This window comes from Schistocerca cancellata, unplaced genomic scaffold (genome assembly GCF_023864275.1).
Source record: "Schistocerca cancellata isolate TAMUIC-IGC-003103 unplaced genomic scaffold, iqSchCanc2.1 HiC_scaffold_1140, whole genome shotgun sequence".
In the NCBI taxonomy this organism is placed as follows: domain Eukaryota; kingdom Metazoa; phylum Arthropoda; class Insecta; order Orthoptera; family Acrididae; genus Schistocerca; species Schistocerca cancellata.
This window is the reverse complement of record NW_026047139.1, coordinates 2,238,736-2,263,366: the sequence shown is the minus strand read 5'-3', so window position 1 is coordinate 2,263,366 and position 24,631 is coordinate 2,238,736. Positions and strand designations below refer to the sequence as shown.

Here is a 24,631-nt window from a genome sequence, read left to right as displayed (position 1 = left end):
AATAAAGAACATATTATTATAATTGACAGTAAAATGTCTCTTTCTCACTGTCCGTTGCTCGACGCCGGCTGCACGGATGGTCACTGCTCCTTTGCACTTACCTTGCATAGCCTAAAAAGTCAAATGTCTTCAACGTAGATGTAATTTTGTCATCTGTTTGCTTAAGTGGAGGTGTTGTACGAGTCGCAAAACGGCCTTAATAACTCTCCTATCTTTTGTTTCCTCATGGTTTTCTGTGGTGTGCAAGTATAATAAAGGCTAACATGGCACTAATTTCACTTTCGTAAAAAAAAAAAAAAAAAATTATACAAATGTATTCACATGAGGGCTGTGTAAAAAAAAAAAAAAAAAGAAAACTATATTTCTTCCAACTTAAGTTCCTTAAAATATCATTCTCCTGTCTGAACACGAACTATAAATGTTCTCTTCCACACAGTGGCTTAACAAAACTTAACGAAGGGTTACTATGTTACACTTCTGAAATAAATTAAAGCTTATGTGTTTCCAAGTTACATTCTTATTACACTTCTTTCAACAGCTGTAATCACCATTATGTTCACTCTGCTTTTCTTGCATTCATTCATTTTCAAGGGCACTGTAAACAGATTCACTTTTAACGTCTTGTACTCACGTGTTCTAACTCATCACAAATGTTTTCTCTCAAACTGAAATTCTTATGTAATCTTAAAGATGTAGACTGTTTACTCACTTCTCTATGTAGCACAATATTACCAAACATTCTCACTCATTCCTTACTCACATATTCATCATAATATATATATATATATATCCTTATACATTAAACAGATTCCTCATCAAACATTAATATATCACATACCTGGGGCACTTCCATTCTCATAAACTTCCAATAATATTTTCCTCAAATAATCTCTCTCCATCAATTACTTCACAGTAACTTATCTTCTTATATTAACTTAAATATTAACTCATTCATACTGATCATTCATCCTTACATCCTCATTCATTCTGCTACATACCTATGTCATTACTGATTTCAACAGCTATTATCTCCTGTCATTAGAGCGCCTTGAAATAACTAATTGTTGATTCACCTTATAATTTACAATTAACAACAAATGTAACCTGGGTAGGTCCCATTCCTATAGGAACATCTTTTCTCATTCAGTAAGTGTACTCACCTGGGTTTACCTTTTCTTCATAATTATGTGTACAAGTGTAACTTCAGTATATAATTTCCATAAATGAATGTTTGTGTTCTTAGGCTGTATAACTTAATGTTCGTGTATTCAATACAAATATTTATGATCTCGTTTTCACAGCAACTTGCTCATGTTCAACTTAGTTATCATTGTATTATGTTGTTTTAGTGCACAAAGGGTTTCAAATGTCTGTGGGGATGCAACCCCCTCGGCTTGTGAGATAACGGGTATTCTAGCGAGTAACAACCTGGGTGAGGTATGCTTGCTATTCTAAAAGGACCTGAATATAATAGCTGCCATTTTCTGTTCAGTTGTTTTAACTTTGTAGACTTGGGATGTGAACGCAACAGAACAAGGTCATCAACCTGATAGGTTTGTGTACTTGTAACCTGTTTGTCATACTTCTCTTTCCTGATCTTGGCTTTATTGCACAACGTAGTGTATGCCTGTCTTACTTTCTCTTCCAAAGGTATATGTGTTGTGGATGGGGTTAGCTTTGGAATGGGCATAGCCCACTTGTTCTGTTCAGGTTTGTTTAATAATAATTCCTGTGGTGGGTATCCTGTTGAGGCATGAGGCAAGTTGTTTACTATCTGCTCAAAGGGTGCTAAAAATTCGATCCACTTGGTGTGTTTGCGAGGTGAATGTATTCTCATGAATTGACCAAATTCTCTAAAAATCCTTTCTACGGGGTTCCCTTCTGGGTGAAATGCTGATGTAAGAATATGTTTGATGTTATGTGTGACAACAAAAGATTTCCATTTTCTTCCCGTAAAATAGGGTGCGTTATCCGTGATAATGCTATGGGGCTTGCCAAACCTTGTAAAGTAACTGTTAGTCAAACGTCTAGCAATAGCAGATGCGTTGACAGTGCGGATAGCATACAATTTTAAGTATTTTGAGAAGACATCAAGTACAGCAACGATGTATTTCACACCTCCACGAGCTCTGGGATAAGGTCCGGCGATATCCAACGATACTAATTCCAAAGGTCGGGTTGGTATAATAGGATGTAATTCATTCAAAGATGATCGGTTGGAAAATTTTGCTTTTTGGCAGATGATACATTTACGAACAATTTGCAACACTCTCCGACGCCGATTGGGAAAATAACAGTACTGTACTATTTTATCAGTGCATTTGGTGACTCCGTAGTGTCCCCAAGTTTTGTGTGTGAACAGAATAAAATCATCAACATGCGCGTCGGGTAGACAGACACACCAATGGTGCGAGTCTGGTGTACGCCTATGAAAAAGTACATTTTTGTGTATTGTGTAATATTTTTGTAAATGTGAAGAAGGATCTGTACGTAATTTCTTTTTGATATTCGACCACCTGGGGTCGCTGTCCTCAAGTGAAGCAAAGTTCTTGCACATATTGCGGTAGTATGGAGCGTATGTACCATCATACATAAGTAAGATGTTAAAGTCTGATGTTTGCTCGGAAAGTTCCGAAAACTCCTGTATGCCTTGGGGCAAACGGGACAGGGCATCGGCTACTACGTTTGATTCACCTTTAATGTAAATAATTTCGAAGCTGTATTCTTGCAGTGAAAGGCACCACCGGGTGAGCCGTGAATGAAGCAATTTGCATGATAGCAAGAAAGAAAGGGCTTGGTGGTCTGTGTATATGCGAGTATGTTTACCCCAAAGAAAGTAGCGAAACTTACGGAATGCCCAAATAATGGCAAGAGCCTCCCGTTCCGTCACCGAATACGACCTCTCGCACTCAGTGAGCGTGCGGCTCGCAAAACTTATCGGTTTGATGACAGATTGTCTTGATTCGGATTGAATTTGAAATAGAAAAGCTCCAAGGCCGTATGATGACGAATCCGTGGCTAGGCAAAAATCTGACGTCATGTCAGGGTGGCAGAGGAGGGGTGCGTTCACCAATGCATCTTTAATAGCCTGAAAATCAGCTTGGCAAAACTCTGTCCATCTCCAAATTGCGTTCTTTTTCAGTAAAGTTAGCAGGTGAGAGCTGTTCAGAAGCTGTTTTGAAACAAACTTCCGAAAGAAAGAAGATAAACCTAAGAATGCTTTCAACTGTTTGCGGTTTTGTGGAGGAGGGAAATTACGAATAGCATCAATCTTCTTAGAATCGGGACGAATACCTTCCGGCGAGACAATATGGCCCAAAAACTTGATTTCACGCCTTCCTACTTTGGACTTCGAAAGATTTACTGTGACTCCAGCTTGTGAAAATTTAAATAAAATTTGCTGTAACAGATCAATATGTTCCTCCCACGTATTGGTTGCCACGACGATGTCATCGACGTACGCCGTGACGCGTGACAACAAACACGGGCCGAGAACGGCGTCAAGCGCCTCGATGAACACGCCCGCGCTTACGCGCAAACCAAAAGGCAACACACAAAACTGATAACTGCGTCCTTCACAGAGGAAAGCAGTATATTTACGACTGTCATTGTGAAGGGACACCTGCCAGTACGATAAGCGGAGGTCAATATTAGTTAGGTATTGTACATTATAAAATTTTAGCAACTGTTCATCCAAGTTGACGGGTCTTGTGTTAACGGGTATAACAATTTTGTTGATTTCACGTGCGTCTAGCACCAATCTGACATTTCCATCTTGCTTGCCTACCGCCAGGATAGGACTGCAATAAGGGGAATGTGATTTTTCTATAACACCCCAGATCAACATACGCTCGATTTCACGTAAAACTGCAGGTTTCTTCGCCCATGGAATATTATAATGTGTCCTACAATAAGTCTTATGTGGCTTAACATCCATTTTGTAGCTATAACCTCTGATTACACCAGGCCTCTCACTGAAAACTTGTGCATAATCACACAATAATTTGTACAATTCTTCTTGCTGTGGTTTCGTTAAGTAGTCAGATTCGACACATTTCTGATACAATAAATCCTGCTCAATCTCCTGATAGTCGGAATCTTCAGGTGTTAAATTACATACACTAACTATGGTAGGATATACCAATTGAAATTGACTTACTTCGTAATGTTTTTGTCGTGGTTCAATCGTCTTGTTAAGTTCAACATTAATTAGTTGTTCTCCTACGGATAATTGACATATGCCATTACTTAAATCTATGATTGCTTTGTGTTCATTCAAAAAATCCATCCCTAGGATGCAGTGTACGATAAGCTTGTCTACAATCAGAAAATTACACTTGAACTGTGTATTGGAAAATGTGAAGTTAACAAGAGCTTGCATGCGTATGTTCTTAGATTTAGTACCTGTGGCACTAACCACGTGGCAATTCTGTACAGGTAATGTGGGTATGTTTATAATTTGTTTCAATTCATTATAGAATGCGGTTGACATCACACTTGCAGCGGCACCAGTATCGAATAAAATTTGTACATCATAATCGTTAAACTTAACCCATGCCGTAGCTTGTATGAATTCTTTAACACAACTGTCTGATTTAATGTTTATCTCGTCGGTTAATTCCTGTTCTGCTGTCATTTTGTCATCGTACCTGAGGAAACAAACCGTCTCAGCCGTTGCGCTCTTACAACACCTCACGACCGTAGCACGAGCGCTTAGCTCGGTCGTCGACTGTTTTCCGTCGTCTGCTGTGTTTGGCCGGGTTCGTTGACCAGCTCCACTATGTTTACATTCCGGCCGGTTGGCGCCCACGCGTCAGCTGATGGCGCGCCGCAATTGTTATTGCTACTTCGTGGCGGGGAGTGCAAAACTGTACTGGGGAACGGGGGCGGATTCCGTGGAGGATTATGATTTGTCATGCGTGAATTTTGTGTGTTCCACATATTCTGTCGGTGATTGTTGGGATTGGTATTGTTTTGGTGGTAATTATGTCTGTTATAGGTCATGTTCCTGTCAAAGTAGCCCGGGTTGTACCGGTTATTCTCACGTCTCCTATTGTTGTTGTTGTTGTACTGTCTGTAATTTTCATTTTGCTTGTAGTTACCATTTTGATATGGGTGATAATTGTTATTATTATTATAATTCCACGAATTTCTGCGGTTGTTCCTACTGTCATACACGTTTCCATTTGAATATGTTTCGCGCGCAGGCATCGTATTGTGTCGCGGCGCGGACGGATGGTTCCACCAACCACCGTCACTACGGTTCCTTTGGGGTGGGTGCTGGTTTTGGTTACTAATATGAATATAATTTGAATGGCGTGAATCGCCTCTGTAAACTACGTCCATTTGATCTAAGAAATTTAAGAAAGTCTTAACGTCATTCTCCGGTACTCCTATTAATCTGTCTCGGTATGGAAAGGGTAAGTGGCTCTTTAAAGTGTCAATTATCGCTGGCAAGTCGGCTGGTTTGGACCAGTACAGTGTCTTGTCTAGGTACCTCTCAAGGTATTGTCTTAACGTCTCTTTTTTAGGGTCATAGGTCTCGGGGTTGCACACTTCTCTCCTTAGACTCTGTTGCTCATTCTCCGACCAAAATTCGTCCAAGAAGGCTTGTTCGAACTGTTCAAACGTAAGGCACCGCCGCTTCATAGCGGCACCCCACTTAGCTGCTCGTCCTCTCATGAGATTGGTGACGTATCTGATTTTACTGACTTCTGACCAACCGCGTGGAAAAACACCGTCAAATGATCTAATAAACACAATAGGATGGACTTTGTGCTTGTCCTCACTGGAAAATGTCTGTAAATGCCCATGTCTTACAAACGTGTCATCGGCCATGCCGGTTGGCATAACTGTATTGACGTAGTTTGTGTCACTTGCTACTCTAGGTGCCGTATCGTAATATTGCTCGTTTGGTGGAAAAGAAGGCGGCACATTGTAATTTTGATTGGAAATAGGTGATTCCACAATAGGTGTTTTGTCTGTGTCGTTAGCCATGGTTTTAGCTGTTTTGTCGTTTCCTAGCGATGCGTTTGCACCAGTCGCCAAACACGGCACAACATTGTCTCGTAATTTTGTCACTTCGTCTTCTGTGTGTTTTGTCTCGTCTTTAACATGTGTCTTTGCTTTTGAAAGTATGTCCTGTGTAATTGTTTCAAGTTTTTTGTCCAGATAGTCGTCACACAATTTACATTCATGTACAATTCTTTCGGCCATGTTGGTGTCGTTGTTTAGTGACGCGAGGTCCGCTTGGTCTTCTAATTTTCCTATATTTTCTTTGAGGTGGGTCTGTTCAAGAACTACTATTGTGAGTTGTTGGGTAATATTTCCCACTTCTTCAGTTAGCATTTCTTGAGTGGAGCTAGCTGAAGTGTGGGCCTGAGCTAACTCTTCCACACGAGTGTTCACTTCCTGCTGCACATTAACTATTTGAGTTAACTGACTCTCACATCGGTTGATATTGTTTTTTGTTTCGTGTGTGAATGTAACTAAAGTTTCTTCCTGTTTAGTGACTCGATCGGATAATGTCTCAAATCGCTGGCTAAGCTGTTGAGTGGTGTTATTTAATTCTGTCATCTGTTTTGTCGTCCGTTCAAAATTTTCGGTCATATTATGGTTTAATATGTCAATTTTCTGACTAACGTCTCGTTTCATGTCTGCAAATAACTCTAATAGTCGGTCCAGTTTGTCAGTTTCCTGTGTCCGATTTGTGTCACATTGCTGAATTTGTCTCATATTCGGTTCTGACATTGATGTTAGCAATGGCGCTGACGGTCTAGTATCGCGTCCATTCCACATTTCGTCATTTAAAGTCGCCATCTGTGTATTATCACAAATGTTGCGAGTTTGAGGCAAAATCATTGCATTGATCTGTGAACTCGTCCATGGAGGGAAACGCGGACTTTCTTGTTGGTTGAAAGATGAATCTACTTCACTTAACTCATCTGCCGAAACTATCTCTACCTTACCACGTTCCATTGTAATAGGATGTATAATAGTAAGTCAAAAAGGGAATAATATAAGTCTGATTAATAATTATTTTCTCGTCAATGTAAATGATTGCTCTATTGCAAACAATGATTGAGAAAAATGCAGCAGGGCGGATAAAATTTTTCGTAACAAATGACTGTTTGGCGGTCAAATTCACGATCTTCATATGCAGCTACAACAATACTATAATTACCACAAACTACAATAGAAATAGATAATTTTGGAAAAATCTAGAAGAGAACTACAGGATGTGTGGAAAGGGAAAAATGGATTCTGCAGTTGGCTATTGAATGTTTGAATGAAACATAATTGTGTGACTCACCCTTAAATTTTCTGTCCTGCAGCGACTGGTCAATCACTTCTGCATAAATCGTATTCGTTAAAATATGGATTTTCTTAATACATCTCCATCGGATAAGCACCAAAAGGTCTCAAAATAACAGTTTTGCATCAATGTATGCCATGAAAAGAAAAACAGATTGAATTAGTTACAAAAATTCTTTACAATATTTTTGTATAATCATTTGCTTAAGTACTATAAAGTTGTTTTCGTTACCCTTTAAACTTCAGGATTTTTGGTTATTCTCTGTTGGGAAAAAATACAAATTAAAGTTTCAAATTTGCTCAAAAACGACACATCCGAAAATTGCGTCCTGTCGCGGGAGCCAGTTGTAGTGGTTAATAAATAAAAAAAAATGGGAGAAGAGTGACCGTGAAAAAGGGAAAGAATGAAAGAAATGCAGATCGGACTTCGTATTTCAGAAAAGCTATAGTTGGGGTGGTCCTTGTGGCGTTTTTGAGCAAAAGTTAAACCAATTTCCACTACAAAAAGTATTGAAAAGAAACAGAGAATAACAGAATGTAACTGACAGGGGAAAGTGGCGTAGAAGAGAGATCATCCTTTACCAGATTAACTTATCTTCTTTCGGGCGGCGTCCACGTCTTCAAAAATCTCCTTCATTTCAGCGTGAAAAAATCTGCTCCGAAATCTTGCAATAGTCCAGGGATCACTAATTTATACCAATTAAAATCATCTTGATACTGTATGCAATTTAATTCACTTTGCTACTTCCATCCACCGAATTTCTTAATAACTTCCACAATGTCTACACATTACAATCAGATCAAGATTAGCCATTAAGTTTTTACGTCAGCATCCGATCACGTCTGCCTTAAGCTACGGGGGTCAACAGAAGCGTCCGATCTTACCCGTCGGCTTTGACCCGTGACGTAAGCGTGTTGTGGTGTGTGACGTCATTACGGCGCGGAGTTTGATTTGCGATTGTGGCGTGTTTGTAGATGTCTTGTTTTTGTTTGTCGTGCTCTCTGGTGGTGTGTTCATGGTTTTCGTTTGTTTCGTTTGTTTCGTGTGGTGGGGTCAGTTTTCTGTTGCTCAGGTGTTGGATTTGAAGCGGAATTTCTATTAGTGAGTTAATGGTTAATTTAATGCTCATTGCTGTACGTCGGGTGAGTTTGTTATTGAGTGTATTTGGTTGTGGTTCGGTTGATCTGTAGCGTAGCCCTGAATACGAGGTTAGGTTGGGAGTTTTTTTTTTGGAATGCGGCCGCGGCAGCGGCCGCCTATGATTCGAAAATATTGATTTGACACTAATGAACATGTATACGTAATATGAAGCAATTTGATGAACATATTGATCTGTAGCGTAGCCCACTTGAGGTTAGGTTGGGAGTTTTTTTTTTGGAATGCGGCCGCGGCAGCGGCCGCCTATGATTCGAAAATATTGATTTGACACTAATGAACATGTATACGTAATATGAAGCAATTTGATGAACATATTGATCTGTAGCGTAGCCCACTTGAGGTTAGGTTGGGAGTTTTTTTTTGGAATGCGGCCGCGGCAGCGGCCGCCTATGATTCGAAAATATTGATTTGACACTAATGAAGCCTGTGGGGGGATGGGGGGGCACTGCAGACTCCCCCCACCGCATAACGACACATGATGATCAAATTTTGAAAAAAAATGAAAAATTTTTTCCGTACCTGCTAAACTGCATAAGTGCCGATGTATGTAGGTGTAAGGGAAGCTTTCGTTTCTTAGTTTTCTATTGGGGGATGTGATCGGTAGGTTCTGTTGAGCTATATAGGTTAAGGGAAGTGTCCGATTATGGATAGGAATGTGTTTTTTGGTATTTGGTCAGTTTTGTGATGTTGATTTATTTCGTTGTTTTGCGTGGTTTTGAATGGCGGTCGGTGGCTACATTTCTGTATATTTAGTTTCTCCGCACCCAAAAACCCCTAATTTCCCACGCTTGTCCCGTTACAGTCATTAGGCTTTTTGTGAAACTTGTGTATTTCAGTGTTTACAATACGTATGCGATGTTTTTATATCCGCCATATTGGAATTGTTTATAGTCGTTTCCGCGGTATTTGTGACGTCATGGGTCAAAGCCGACGGGTAAGATCGGACGCTTCTGTATTTCCAGCTACGGCTAACAAGAGACAATTGAAAACGGATAGAAAACAAAAAAGGTTACAATTTTGGTATTTTCTCTGCCGTCGAGCGCTCATACCGCTGCGACGGGATATTTTTATCTGAGGGAACGAGTGTAGCGCGGCGAAATTTAAAGCCCCGCTACAAAAATTAATGCAGCCTACTTGTCCAACATTCATTTGACACAGGAAGAAGTGAAAGCCAACGTGTCTGCACTGAATGTAGTGTTTTTATATACTTTAAGCTGCATACTTATTTTTTTTTAATTGATCTAGCTGACGATGTTGCTCGCAACTTTTTTACAAGTAATTATGTACATCTCTTGCAAGTTCCTCACGACGACTGGGAAGTGCCTTCAATCCATCAATATCACTTAAGCGATTTGAATGACAATTGCATTTTGTTTATGTTATACCAGGAAGAAATTCTTTTAATCGAATGGACACTGAATTGTGATTCCCAACTGAAGAATTTGCACCATATGAGCCATAACGAATGATATTTTCTAATGAAATATTATGCTGTACAAGGCTTGAGGTATTGTTAGCCGCAGTAGGCAGAAGATACACGTTTCTGCCATGTGGGGTAGCTGCACGGTCATAAGCATATTGTCGCGGTCCGTGCAGCAGCTCCCCCCGTCGGAGGTTTGAGTCCTCACATAGTGTGTGTGTGTGTGTGTGTGTGTGTGTGTGTGTGTGTGTTTTGTCCTTAGCATAAGTTAAGTTAGATTAAATAGTGTGTGAGCTTAGGGACTGATGACCTCAGCAGTTTGGTCCCATAAGACCTCCCTCCCACCCCCCTTCACACACACACACACACATATATATATATATATGTATATATATATACTTTTCCAGTGCTCAACATTTTAGTGATTTTCCGAGTGTTTGCAGTATTCTTCTATGGCATGCCAGTGCAGAAGTGTGCACAGAAACATCTAAGTGAAAAATCTGTGCAATATGCATCGTTTATTTATAGACAGAATCTGGCTTTGGAATTTTGATTTGGGTGGAACCGTGTGTGTAGGATTTATGTGCCGATTTGAAGTTCTAGATTCACATGTTTTACTGTTCACGTCACTTCTGCATATTCTTTCATTCAGTGTATAAACATCAGTTTGTATTGTGGTATATTGTGAAGTTTTGAACGTTCTAGAGTGCTGCAATAAACTCCTAGTGTTTTTGTCAATTGTAGGCTTAAACTTAATTGTGCTCATTTAAAATTTTTGAGAATAGCGGGCTTATCCCCATTCAAAAACATTGTACAATTGTGTGCAAAATAGGTTACTTTTGAGAATTTTCTGATGCTTAAAAAACTATATTTTCGTAATTTACTAGTACCAGTGCTCTGGATACGTACTACTATCGCATTTTGAAGCATATCAGCATTTGTGGTTCACAATTCTGCCAAAGAATAAATCATCCCTAAATTTCATTGTATATCAGCACAATTAAACATGCCTTTTTGAGAATTTTTGAAAGTTACCATTATCATTTGCATGATCTATGAGCAATTTGTAGTAAAGCAGCATTTGCAATTTAGTTACTGCAGCAGATATTCTAACGTATTGTTGTATATCTGGCTTTCCCGCAACCAGGAGTAGACCTATATATTGCCTCCATTTACCATAAATTAACTCTGCTTTCAAGTTTGGTAACAGATATAACTAACTTCAAAACATTTTAGGAAACTAGTGATTTTTATCACAGTTTTTTGTGTTGCCTTAATCTCTTCTTAAGTTGCCAATCCTAAGATTGATTTGCAGCAGCTCTCCATTCAGTGCAATTGTCGGCCAGCCTCTTCAATTCCGTGAAACTTCCGCATCCTAAGTCCTGCATTATCTGGCTTATGTACTTTCTTCTAGGTCTGCCTCTTGCCCTTTTGCCCTCCACAAGGCCTTCCGTTATAGTGTGGAGAAGACTTTCGTGTCTCAGAATGTGTCCCATCCATTTATCTCTCCTCTTCTTGACCGTCTTCCAAAGAACTGGAACTTCCTCCGCTCTCTGCAGGACGTCTTCATTTGTCATCCTGGCCGTCCATGGAATTTTTAACATCCTTCGCAAACACCACATTTCGAATCCTTCAATCCTTCTTCTTTCGTCCTCTCCAAGTGTCCAGGTTTCGCTGCCGTAGAGAAGCACACTCCCAACAAAGGTCTTTATTAACCGCTTCCTTAACGACAGACTTATCATATTTGATGTGAGGAGTCCTTTCCTTTTATAGAATGCAATCTTTGCCTGATTTATTCTACTTATTACATCTTTCCTACTACGACCATCTGATGTTATTCTGCTTCCCAAGTAGACAAAGTCTTGTATTTCTTTCAGCTTCTCTCCATTCAGCCTTATATTCGTAATTGCTTGATTATTTTGTTTGCTTGCAACTAAGATTTTTGTTTTTGACTTATTAATTTTCATGTTGTACCGTGTAGCAAGAGTGTTTTCCATTTCCTCCAACACTACTTGTAATTCTTCCTCATTTTCCGCTAGGACAGCAATGTCATGCGCAAAACGCATCATATCAACTATTTTTCGCTGGATCCTGATTCCATTAGCTTGTCCTAACTTTTCTCTGACCTCGTCCATTGCTTTCTGTATGTACATATTAAAGAGGACAGGGGAGAGTGCACATCCCTGTCTCACACCCTGTTTAATTTTTGCTTGTTGTTGATGTTCCCCACATCTCACTATTGCCACCTCTTCTTTGTATATGTTCCATATCGTTCTCCTGTCCTTATACTTAGCTCCAGTTTCCCTCAATATCTGGAATAGCTTTTTCCATTCAACCTTATCAAAGGCTTTTTCGAGGTCAATAAATGCTATGTAGGTGTCCTTTCCTTTTTCCATTCTTTTTTCTATTATGAGCCTTAGGACCATAATGGCTTCTCGCGTACCTCTCCCTCTTCCAAAGCCAAACTGGTCTTCTGTGAGCATGCATTCCACGTTCCCTTCAATTCTTCTAAGGAGGATGGTCGTCAAAATTTTTGATGCATGTGATGTTAGGCTGAGGGTTCTGTATTGTGCACACGATTTTGCTGGCATTTTCTTTGGTAATGGAACAATAATACACTTTTTGAAGTCCTCAGGCAGCTCTCCAGTATCATATATTTGGCAGATTAATTTATACAATTTATCTTTTATTTCTGTTCCAGCTGCTTTGATGATTTCTGCAGGCAGTGAGTCAATTCCTGTTGCTTTTCCGTGCTTAAGTGCCTGTAGTGCCTGATCAAATTCAGACCTTAGTATGCTGTCTCCTAGTTCATCTTTATCTACTTCGTCCTCACTTTCAATCATGTCATCTTGTACGTTGCCTCCATATAATTTCTCTAGGTATTCCTTCCACGTAAGTGCTATATCTTCATGATTATACACCATCTTATTATCCTCTCTTATTAGGGCATTACATCTAATCCTTTGTCCTCCTGAGAAGAAGCGTTTCACTGTTTTGTATGCTAATTCAAGGTTCCCTTTCTTCAGAAGGTCTTCAACTTCTTTGCATCTGTCTTCAACGAATCTTTCTTTTACTTGCTTCAACTTCCTGTTGATTTTGTTCCTAAGCACTCGGTATGCCGTTTTCCCTTCTTCCGTATCATTATTTTTGAGCTTCCTTCTTTCCTCAAACATAAGTATTATTTCATCAGTTATCCACTCCTTCCTCTTTTCAGGTTTTTGTTTTCCAATTATCTCTTCAGCTGCTTTTATTAGGCCATCTCTCATATTTTCCCAATGTTGTTCTACATTCTCTATAGGATGCTGTTGAATTAGATCCTTAGCCCTTTCTTGGAACTCCTTCTGCGTCTCACGGTTTCCAAGCTTCCCTATATCCAGTTTTCCATTTCCTATTTTCTTCCTTATGCATTTAAACTTGAGTCGGCATTCCGCAACAACCATGTTGTGATCACTCACAATATCTGGGCTTGCGTATGCTCTAGAGTCTTTTAGTTGATTTCTAAATCTATTTTTGACTAGAATGTAATCAATTTGGTATCGTTCTCTATCCCCTGGTGACTTCCAGGTATATCTTCTACGGGGGTGATGTTGAAACCACGTGTTCGATATTATCAGTTGATTCCTGTTACAAAATTCTATAAGTCGGTCTCCTCTATCATTCCTTTTACCAAGGCCGTAGCGTCCAACAGCTGGCTGTACCTCTTTATCTCCTACTATTGCGTTCCAGTCTCCCATAATTATTAAGTTTGTTTCTCCTTTGATTCCTCTCATGGCTCCATTTAACTCTTCATATACAGCTTCAACTTCCTCATCCTCCTGGTTTGTGGTAGGCATATAGACCTGTATCACAACCGTCTCTGTAGGTTTGGTATCCAGACTGACAAGTATTATCCTTCCTCCATATTGTATATATCCCTTCACTCTCTGCTCCAATTTTCGACTCATAACTACTCCAACCCCACCTGCTCCAGGTCTATCTTCTATCGTTCCTGTGTGAATTATCCTGTACTCATCACTCCAGAAATCTCTGCCGTTAGGCCATCTCATTTAGACACTCCTAGTATATCCAACTTCATTTTCTTCATTTCTTTCTTAAGGTTTTCGAGCTTCCCCATCTGCAGTAAGATGCGGACGTTCCACGTTCCAATTCTACTATAGCTCTTTTTATTTCCTTTCTTCCTATGAACTGTTGAAACGAGATCTCTGGTAGTCCCCTCCCGGAGATCCGAATGAGGGGCTATTACTCCGGATTGCATTTTTACTAGAGCTTGTTTCATATTCATATTATGGCTGCTGATACTTGAGAAATCTAATTAGATCTTTAATGAAGTGGTTTCTCCTTGCCTTCTTCATTCTATGCCGTTGGCCATCATGTGGCTCTTCCGCCTTTAGGGACAGTTTCCCATCCCAAGGACAAGAGAGTGCCCTGCCTCTACCTGCTCATCCGCCCTCCTAGGAGGCCGTTTCGCTTGGTAGAGGGTGTCTCCTTATTCCGGGAGATACTCGGTCGCCATATCCTCGTTAGTGGTAACAGGGTGTACCGTGCAGCAATCCTTGGCTGCAACTCGTGAAGGTGAGGTTGGCATTTGTATGGAGAGGCTGTTTGAGACGCATCACATACCTTACACCCCTTTGCCTTAATAGGAACCCCATTTTGTCTGTGAACTTCAATTCTTACAGAGAATTAGTAACTTTTTGGCTGAACAGATTAAATGATAATCAGTAGGTTAATATAAAGTTATTTGTTCACTGCCTTGTAAAACATTACACCAGCAAAAATTTAGCCCCACTATGAATGCTGTTCTTGAGCACAGGGTGAGATGGATGACATTTGTAAGCTGCTGGAAATTGCTTTAAATACTGTCAAATGATTGGCAGGTGTTGCAAATTGGTGTGTTAGAAGAACTCCTGAGAGTTGTTTTCCTGTGATACCGGTGCCAGAGGTACCTCAGATACTGTCCTCTCCTGTGGATCCTGTCTCCTCTGCAGAAACTACAGGATCTGTCATCCACTTGACAGCAAGTGACATTTCAGTGGTAAATCTGGGCACCCTGTACAGGGAGGAAAGGAAACAGGGAGTACTCAGGGTGCTGTACTGATCCCCCTAACAAACAAGTTTGAGGTGCTGTCTTTCACTGAAACTGAGCCAGTGGAACTCACTTCATTTGTTTTGTGGAAACCTGTTTTGCCTGGTGTCAGGAGAAGGCAAATGCAAAAGGGTAGGGGTCTATTACTTTTCAGCAGTTCTAGTGTACAGCGAATGATGGTACCCCTAAGGGAAATGACATTGAGGGTCAGGAAAGAACAGCAGGTGCACTCATTGCGTATGCCTGAGGGCCTCATTCAACATTTGAAGAGGCTATTCCAGCAGACATCGAGGAAACAGGGTGCAATCAACTGTAGATTGTGGGGACACAACTGATGATACCTGCCTTATGGGCTCTGAGGTCATACTTGGGTCATTCCAGTGGCTGACAGGAAAGGTTGAGAAGACCAGCCCTGTGCATGGAGTTCCAATGAAGCTCACAATTTGCAGCATTGTCCCCAGAACTGATCGTAGCCCTTTGGTTCTGAGTTGAATGGAAGGTCTGAACCAGAGGCTTAGAAAGGTCTGCGACAAGCTAGGATGTGGCTTCCTGGACTTGCACCGTCAATAGCTCAGGTGTGCACGTCAAAGGCTGCCACTCAGGTAGCTGACTGTATGTGGGGTGCACACAAGGGTTTTTTTTTAGATTAGATTACTCTCCATCCAGTTCAGATAACTATAGCTGTAGGAAACCCAGAAGTATCAGTATAAAATTGAAAGAAATCCCTCCCACAGGTGAGAATATTAAAATCCTAATGGTCAACTGCCCAAGCATTTGCAGCAAAGTGCCGCATTTGAAGCTCTCATGAAAAGCAGAAAAGCTCACATAATACTAGGTACAGAAAGCTCATTGAAACCAGAAACTGATAGTAGTGAGATTTTTTGGGGAAAACTTAAGTGTACATCGAAAGTATAGGCAAACGGCAAATGGAGGTGTACTTGTCACAGTAAACAAGAAACTCAAATCTACTGAGATTGAAATTGAAGCTGCATGTGAGATTGTTTGGCAAGACTCAGTATCAGGGGTTGGTTACAAAATGTTAATTGGATCCTTCCATCAACCACCTGACTCGTCTACGGATGTAACTTAAAACTCTGGAAACAACCTCAGTTCACTAGTAAGTAAGTTCCCTAATGATACTGTCATTACCGGTGGAGACTTTAACCATCCAACAATTAATTGGGAAAATTACAGTTTTGTTAATGGTGGGTATGATAAGACATCCTGTGAAACATTAGTAAACGTCTTCTTTGAAAGCTACCTAGAACAGATAGTTGCATCTTATGGCAAAAAATAGCCCTGATCTCTTTGAGGATGTCCACATTGAAACTGGTACCAGTGAACACGACACAGTTGTGGCAACAATAATTACCAAAATACAAAGGACAACTAAACCCAGCAGAAAGATATACATGTTCGGTAACCTAGATAAAAAATCAGTAGTGCCATATCTCAGTGAGGAACAGCACAGGTTAGGAGCATGTAGAGGAACTAAGGCTCAAGTATAAAAGAATAGTTGACCATTCACTGAGTACATACGTACCCAGTAGAACAGCTCATAATTCGAGGGAATCTCCATGATACACAGTCACTGTAAAGAAACTTTTAAAGAAATAAACACAGATGCATAACAGGGGTGAAACAAAGTATAGGTCTATAGGTAGAGAGACGCTGAATGAAACGCTTTTGGTTGTCAAGAGAGCAACGTGTGATGCCTTCAGTGACTAGCACAGCAGAATATTGTCAAATGATATGCCAAACAACCCAAAGAAATTATTGTCATACGTGAAGGCTATCAGTGTCACCCCAAAGTTAGTGTCCAGTCCTTAGTGGATGAGACAAGAATTGAAATTGAGGGTAGCAAAGCAAAAGATGAAAAGCTTAACTTCGTTTTAAAATGTTCCTTTTCAAAGAAAAACCCAGAAGAATTGCCCCAGTTTAATCTTAGCACCACTGAAAAGATGGATGATATAAGTATAACTGTTGGTGGTGTTGAGGAATCATTAAAACTGAACAAACCTCTAGATCCCATGGGATCCCTGAAGACTCTATACTGCATTTGTGGCTGAGTTAGCCCTTCTTCTAACTATAAGCTATCATAGATCCCTTGAACAAAAAACCGTTCCCAATTCTTGGGAAAAAAGCATATGTCACAACTGGCTAAGGAAGGGTAGTGAAATTGATCCACAAAAGTACCATCCAGTGTCCTTGACATCAATTTGTTGCTGAATCTTAGAATATATTCTGAGCACGAACATAATGAGGTATCTTGAACAGAATGACATACTCAGTGCCAAACATCGATCATGTGAAACACAACTTACACTTTTCTCACGTGGCATACTGAAAGCTTTGGCTCAAGGCAATCAGACAGATGTAGTATTTGTTGATTTCCGAAAAGCATTTGATTCAGTACCATGCCTACGCTTATTGTCAGAAATACGATAATATGGGTATAAAGTGAAATTTGTGGCTGGACTGAGAACTTTTTGGTAGGGGAGCATGCATCATGTTATCTTGGATCGAGAGTTATCATCAGGTATAGAAATAACTTCTGGTATGCCCCAGGGAAGTGAGTTGAGACAGTTGCTGTTAGTGTTGTATATTAATTACCATGCAGACAATATTTCTAGTAACCTCCGATGTTTCGCAGATGATGCAGTTATCTATAATAAAGTACTATTTGAAAGAGGCTGCATAAATTATCAGTCAGATTTTGATAAGACTTCAAAGTGGTGCAAAGATTGTTGATGTGTTTTGAATGTTAAGAAATGTAAAATTGTGCACTTGACAAAACGAGAAAACACAGTATTCTATTACTATAACATCAATGACTCAGTGTTGGAATCGGCCAACTCATACAAATACCTATGTGCAACACAACACAGGAATATGAAATAGAATGATCACATAGGTTCAGTCGTTGGTAAAGAAAGCTTATTGGTAATATACTGGGGAAGTGCAATCGGACTATAAAAGAGATTGCTACAAATCGCTAATGCGACCAGTTCAGGAATATTGCTCAAGAGTGTGGGACCTGTAACAGATAGGACTAGCAGGAATTATGGAACATATACAGTAAAGAGCAACACGAATGTCACAGGTGTTTGTCCGTGGGAGAGTGTCGTAGAGATACTAAAATAACTGGAAGACTCTTGAAGATGGACGTAAACTATCTTGAGAATGTCTATTAACAATTTTTCAGTAATTACCTCCAAGTGATGACTATGACTATACTACAGTCCTATAGGTATCGCTCCCATATGGATCGTGAGAATAAGATTAGAATAACTACTGCACGTACAGAGGCACTCAATCAATCATTCTTCCCTTGCTACATGCGTGAATGGAACGGGAAGAAACCCTAATATCTGGTTCCCTCTGCCATGCACCTCACGGTGGCTTGCAGAGTACAGATGTAGCTGTAGATGTAAATGTAGAGTGAGTTACCCATACGGGTCATCCCCAGTTGCTGACACTGTTGTTATTACAGTCAAATTGAAGAGTTTGCTCAATGTCTGGCTTTTGATTCCGTCATAACTGCACACAACAGTACAGGCAGAACTGTCTGAAGCGATATCGGTAGTTTCATCTGTCAAAATGGATAATTTTAGTTTTTGGAGTGTGGAATAGCATTTCTTGTAACAGCCATGCTTTCGTTCTTTTACGTAACATTTTATGCTGTCTTAGACTCAGGAAACGCGCTATTTAACCTAGGTATCAAATGTTCACTTGGATTAAAAGGAATGTCATCAGCTGCTATGAGGAACGTGGCAATTTGTCGTACCTTTAGACAAAAAACATTGCCCAAGTTAATTAATATACTTTTTTGATTGCATGTCTTTCTTTCATACAGTTAGAGTAACTACTACATAATCACTACAGTGTAAGCCATTTTGTCCTATAGCAATTACTAGGATCATTTACTATACCTGAACGAAAAGCTGAATCCTCCTCCCATGTAGTCAGATATTGTTGACGCGTGTTCTGAGTTTTCGCACTTCTTGGCAACTCACCTCTTTGCATCTTCTTTTTCTTTGTCGTAGAAACATAGCTTATATCTTTATCACTACTTGACATTACACCTGCATAATAAATTTACAAACTAACACAAAATGTTAATGCTGTGTGTTGATTGTCAAGGCGTTTTAAGTACCGAACTAGAGCACGAACAGCTGAGAATGGTTATCAAACAGCTCACAGCACAGCTGTCAGTATAACCATGAGCAACGAGGAATCATTTACTACAGCAAACGTGTAGCCGAAATTAACTCTTAGTTAAAGGTCTGAAGCATTCAGGCGAACTGTAAAGGGCAAACAGCGCTGAAATGAGCCTCACTGCATCATAACGTCCCTGCGGGGAGCGTATATTGGAAGACGTCCCTACACTAAGCTAAATAATCTTAGCGTGAGTGTGTGTCATTGTTGTGTACGAACTTCGTAATCGCTTAATAGTAACCTAATAATGTATGTAGATTTTGTTTTGCAACGGTTCCTTGCTCGGAAAGTAAAAAAAAAGTCCCAAAATTATCGTATTTCCGATTGTAATCCTTCAGTTAGGATCGGATACCCTACAGGGCTTGAAATTATGATAAGAGTATGATCAGAAGCGCCTCGTGTTATCTTCGTTCTACACGCAGCAGCCCTGACCGTCTCTTACTCTCGCGGTCATTGTTGCCAACATTCGATCGATATTGAGTAGACAGATAGTTATAAACGAGGTTCGAAGATAAACTGAGAAATTGGTTTAATGTGGCAGGGAAATATTGATGAGTATTTCGGTGTGTATTAAATCACGTTTACATTGACTAAAAGTATTTTTGTTTGCGACATTATTTGCATCGTGACGTGTTGTGTGAATTGAATTTGAAAAACTGTTCTTATTTACTTAAGTAGGGTGTCGCTATCCGACTTTGAAGTTTCTTTCTTGTTTTGATCTTTTCTATGTTAATTATTGTACTTTTATCTCTACTTCTCTGGTGTGTGCTCCTTCCATATGTGTTTAGTAACGCTAGCAATGTGGAGCTGACTGGCCTCCACTAGACTACAGCACATTACTAGAATCGTGAGCTCTGTATTTTAGCGCCGTACACAAAAATAAAGTTCCTTCGTTTAGTTTAACGAAAAAAAGAAGGGAAAAAATCACCACTTTGGCGCTAAGTGTAACTGTTTTAGTAATGGCATGGCAGAGTCGCAGGACCTAATTCGTTGACACTGCACTAAACCTCTGTGCATGCAGTAATTATTCTAATCTTATCCTCACGATCACTATGTGAGCGATACGTATTGGATTGTAGTACATTCCTAGAGTAATCGTTTAAAACCCGTTCTTGAAACTTTTTTAATAGACAGTCTCGAGACAGTTTACGTCTATCTTCATGAGTCTCCCAGTTCAGTTCCTGTTGTATGTCTGTGACACTCTTCCACGGATCAAACAAACCTGTGACCATTCTTGCCGCCGTTCTCTGTATACGTTCAATTTCCCCTGTTAGTCCTACCTGCACACTTGAGCAATATTCTGGAACTGGTCGCACGAGTGATTTGTAAGCAATCAAAGAGAGGCACATATTTCAGGAAAGCAATCCCTGTGAAGCAGTAATATGCAGTTACTGTAACATTTATTGGCAGCAGTGGATTCCAATCAAAGCTGCACATCTTTGTTCCTCATTTCAAAACCAGTTATATATCAAATAGTTCCTGCAGTTTGTAACGTTTTGTTTGAAGGAGTATGTAAACGTAATTCAGTTACGTTACGAGGACCCCATATGATCGTACTTTTGACAAGAAGTCAAGGGGGGGGGGGCTAATGGTGGCGGTGGTTGTGAAGGGGGGGGATGGAATATCGCTTAATAAAAGGAGAGTTTGGGTTCTCTACCGACAAACTGGAAAAATTTAGTGTTGCTTAAAGTAGTTTTTGGTAAATGTTTTGGAGGTCAGGGTAAAAAACGTGTTTTAATAAATAATAAGACGTCTATTTTAACTTAAATGATATTTATTGGTTTAGATAGTAAGCTATTTTTCACACTTATTCTTTTGTTAAAATGTGTTTGGAATGCATTGTAACCTATATTGCTACATAATTATTAAAAAAAATGATTGGCTCTGTTGGAGTAATATATTCGCTGATTTCTGAAGTCATTTTATCCAGTGTAATATGATACTCCATGGGGAGGGGGGGGGGGCTATAGCCTCCATAGCCCCCCCCCCCCCCCCACCCCTCCTTGCCACTGCCCCATTGCGGTACTGAGCCAAATGCTTTTCGGAAACCAAAAAATACTGCATCTACCTGGTTGCCTTGATCCAAAGATTTCAGTATGTCATGCGAGAAAAGTGCGAGTTGTTTCACATGATCGATGTTTTCAAAACCCATGCTGGTTGGCATTGAGGACGTTATTCTGTTCGAGATACCTCATTATGTTTGAGCTCAGAATATGTTCCAAGATTCTACAACAAATCGATGTCAAGGATATACGGTAGTTTTGTGGAACGCTTCTACTACCCTTCTTGTAGATGTGTGTGATCCGTGCCTTTTTCCAAGAACTGGGCACGGTTTTTTGTTCGGGTGATCTATGACATTATAGTTAGAAGTCAGCCGCAAATTCAGCATAGTGTCTGACGGGGTTTCCATTGGTGCCTGGAGCTTTGTTCAGTTTTAAATACTTCAGCTGTTTGTCGACACCACTGAGAATAATAATTATTTCATTCATCTTTTCAGTGGTACGAGGATTGAATTGGGGCAATTATTCTGGGTTTTCCTCTGTTAACGAACATGTGAAATCGGAGTTAAGCATTTCAGCTTTTGCTTTGTTACCCTCAATTTCAGTTCCTGTCTCATTCGCTATGGACTGGACACTAGCTTTGGTGCCATTAACAGACTTTACGTATGACCAGAATTTCTTTGGATTTTGTGAAATGTCGTGTGACAAAATTCTGCTATGGTATTCGTTGAAGCCATCACACATTCGCAGCAAACGAAGCTGTACAAACATGTCCCAACCTAACGACGACCTCGTAATTCGTAATATATTTATAAAAGATAGTAGTTTAATATCCGTGACAACCACGATTATTAATTTAAGCTGTGCTGTTAGGTTCCAAGCCCGCTTCCATAGCCTAACTGTAGCCGGCACAGTAGTTCAGCTTGCTCGCTCGAAGTACTTGGCCACTCTCTTTATCAAGAGCTGAGTGAGGTTATCACCGAGAGAAATTGGAAACGTGTCATGCGACAATCTCAAAGAACCACTGAAGACATAACGACGAAGAGATGGATCGAAAGTAAGAATATGGGAAAAAAGGGAAAAAAGAATGAAAAACGGGTCATCGCGTCTGACTCTCTTGCGGAAGATCTGGGTTCAGTTCCAAGTACCGTGCTTCCATGGAATGTTTACTCGCTGGGAGGACTAGAACGAGTTGTACCCACCTCTTGATACCAACTGAGGAACTACTTGAGTGAGTAGCAGCGGCTCCCATGTCTAAAAAAAAAAGTAGTCCACAACAGCCGTGAGAGTCGTGTAATGACCCCATGTTCCTCCATACCGCATCTGGGGTCAACGAACCTCTCTCGTGGGCCTGTACGACATCTGAATGATGTGACATGGCCAGTGGCGGATACAGAAAAACCTCAAGAAGGGGGCGCTAAAGATATCTTGAGGTAGCTTTACTTTTACCGTAATAAAAAATAATCAAGTCACAGGCAAAGTTTAATTCTCGAATAAACATTTTATTCTCACTAAAAAATCCAACGCCAGTAAACTTAGCACTGAAACATACACGGTCACCCTCCGCGTATTTCTAATATCACTAAGCACAACACTGACTGAAGTCCGAGTTAATAGCTAGTAATCGTAGTTGTTCACTTTTATCACTTCCAAGTTATCGCAACGATCGTAGCTTTCAAAAAGCGGCTCTACTTCCCTTATCTATGTGGCTCGGTTATTTCGAGAACATTCGCTGTCAGAATGTCCGCTTCCAGACTTTTATGTAGTGTGAACAAATACCTACTGTTAAAAGCGACTAGCCAGTATGTACCTTACGACGCAACGCATAATATAAGGGCGAGTTTCCAATGATGACGTCATCCGGCAATTTACGTGTGTGGAACTCTTATTGTCGATTGCGTTGCTTTCTAGTGCATTCGATGTTTCTAATGCATTCCTACGTAACAATGCGTTTTTAGGAATTTTCTCGTATGTCACTATTACCGGAGATATATACGTCTATAGTTTCGTAATACGAGTTAGGTATGGGAAACTATTGTTACATTATTAGTAAAAATGTTGTTAACGAGTCTCTATGAATTACTATTATTAATACTTTACAATGAACTGATCACTCTCACTCTTGACTAATCTTCACACTTGCACTTACTTCAACTATGACTTTATACTTATTCATTCTTGTCTCAATATTTCTGCTTCTGAATGTAAACTAGCTTCCTATTCGGCGACTAGTCCGTATTTATAACGCTACGTATTGAAAGTTCTCTGTACCAGAAAACAGTAGCATTTTCGCGACTTATCTCGAAGAAATGACAGACAGAATAACGTATAGAGGTCACTATAATGGCCGCGACTTTTCGTTCAAATGGCTCTGAGCACTATGGGACTTAACTTCTGAGGGCATCAGTCCCCTAGAACTTAGAACAACTTAAGGCTAATTAACGTAAGTACATCACACACATCCATGCCCGAGGCAGGATTCGAACCTGCGACCGTAGCGGTCGCGCTGTTCCAGGGTGAAGCGCCTAGAGCCGCTCGGCCACAACGGCCGGCGCCGCGACTTTTCTCGTAGGTGTATGTTAGCTGTCTATGTGCCAGACAGAAATACACTGTAGCAGACGCGCGTGCTACTTAGGAAAGTACAATTACTCCATGCAGTCGAGTCGACTGGCAAAAGAAACGAACTAATAGCGTGATGGTGACTGGCGGGAGCGGCGGGGGTGGCAGGGTGGCAATGTGTGCGGTCCTGCAAGGGGGGGGGGGGGGGGGAAGGGGGGAAGGACTCGTACCAGATAAGACTAACAGGGAATATAGAACGTATACAGAGAAGGGCAGCACGAATGGTCACAGGTTGTTTAATCCTTGGGAGAGTGCCACGGAGATACTGAAGGAACTGAACCGTCAGACTCTTCTAGCCAGACGTAAACCATTCCGAGAAGAGTGCAAGGGATAAGACCTTGCAGTCGCGCTATTCGTCTGTGTCCTCGGTGGCTCAGATGGACAGAGCGTCTGCCGTGTAAGCAGAAGATCCCGGGTTCGAGTCCCGGTCGGGGCACACATTTTCAACTGTCTCCATCGAGGTATGTCAATAACACCTGTCGGCAGCTGAGGTTTCAATTAATTATCATTTTCAAATGGTTCAAATGGCTCTGAGCACTATGGGACTTAACTGCTGAGGTCATCAGTCCCCAAGAACTTAGAACTACTTAAACCTAACTAACCTAAGGACATCATACACATCCATGCCCGAGGCAGGATTCGAACCTGCGACCGTAGCGGCCGCGCGGCTCCAGACTATAGCGCCTAGAACCGCTCGGCCACTCTGGCCGGCTAATTATCATTTATCTTTAGAAAGTCAATCAAGAGAGTTTCAAGAATCGGCTTAAAATGATTACTCTGGGGATATACTACAACCCTCACTCACCTAGGGATCA

General features: G+C 40.6%; 1 non-coding gene across 1 annotated transcript; it reads left to right on the top strand.

The window, feature by feature from the left end:
- The first annotated feature begins 24,178 nt into the window (after positions 1–24,178).
- Positions 24,179–24,252, top strand: Trnat-ugu (transfer RNA threonine (anticodon UGU)). The gene has a single exon. It is a non-coding gene; the product is annotated as a tRNA-Thr (tRNA).
- Positions 24,253–24,631: the final 379 nt, after the last annotated feature.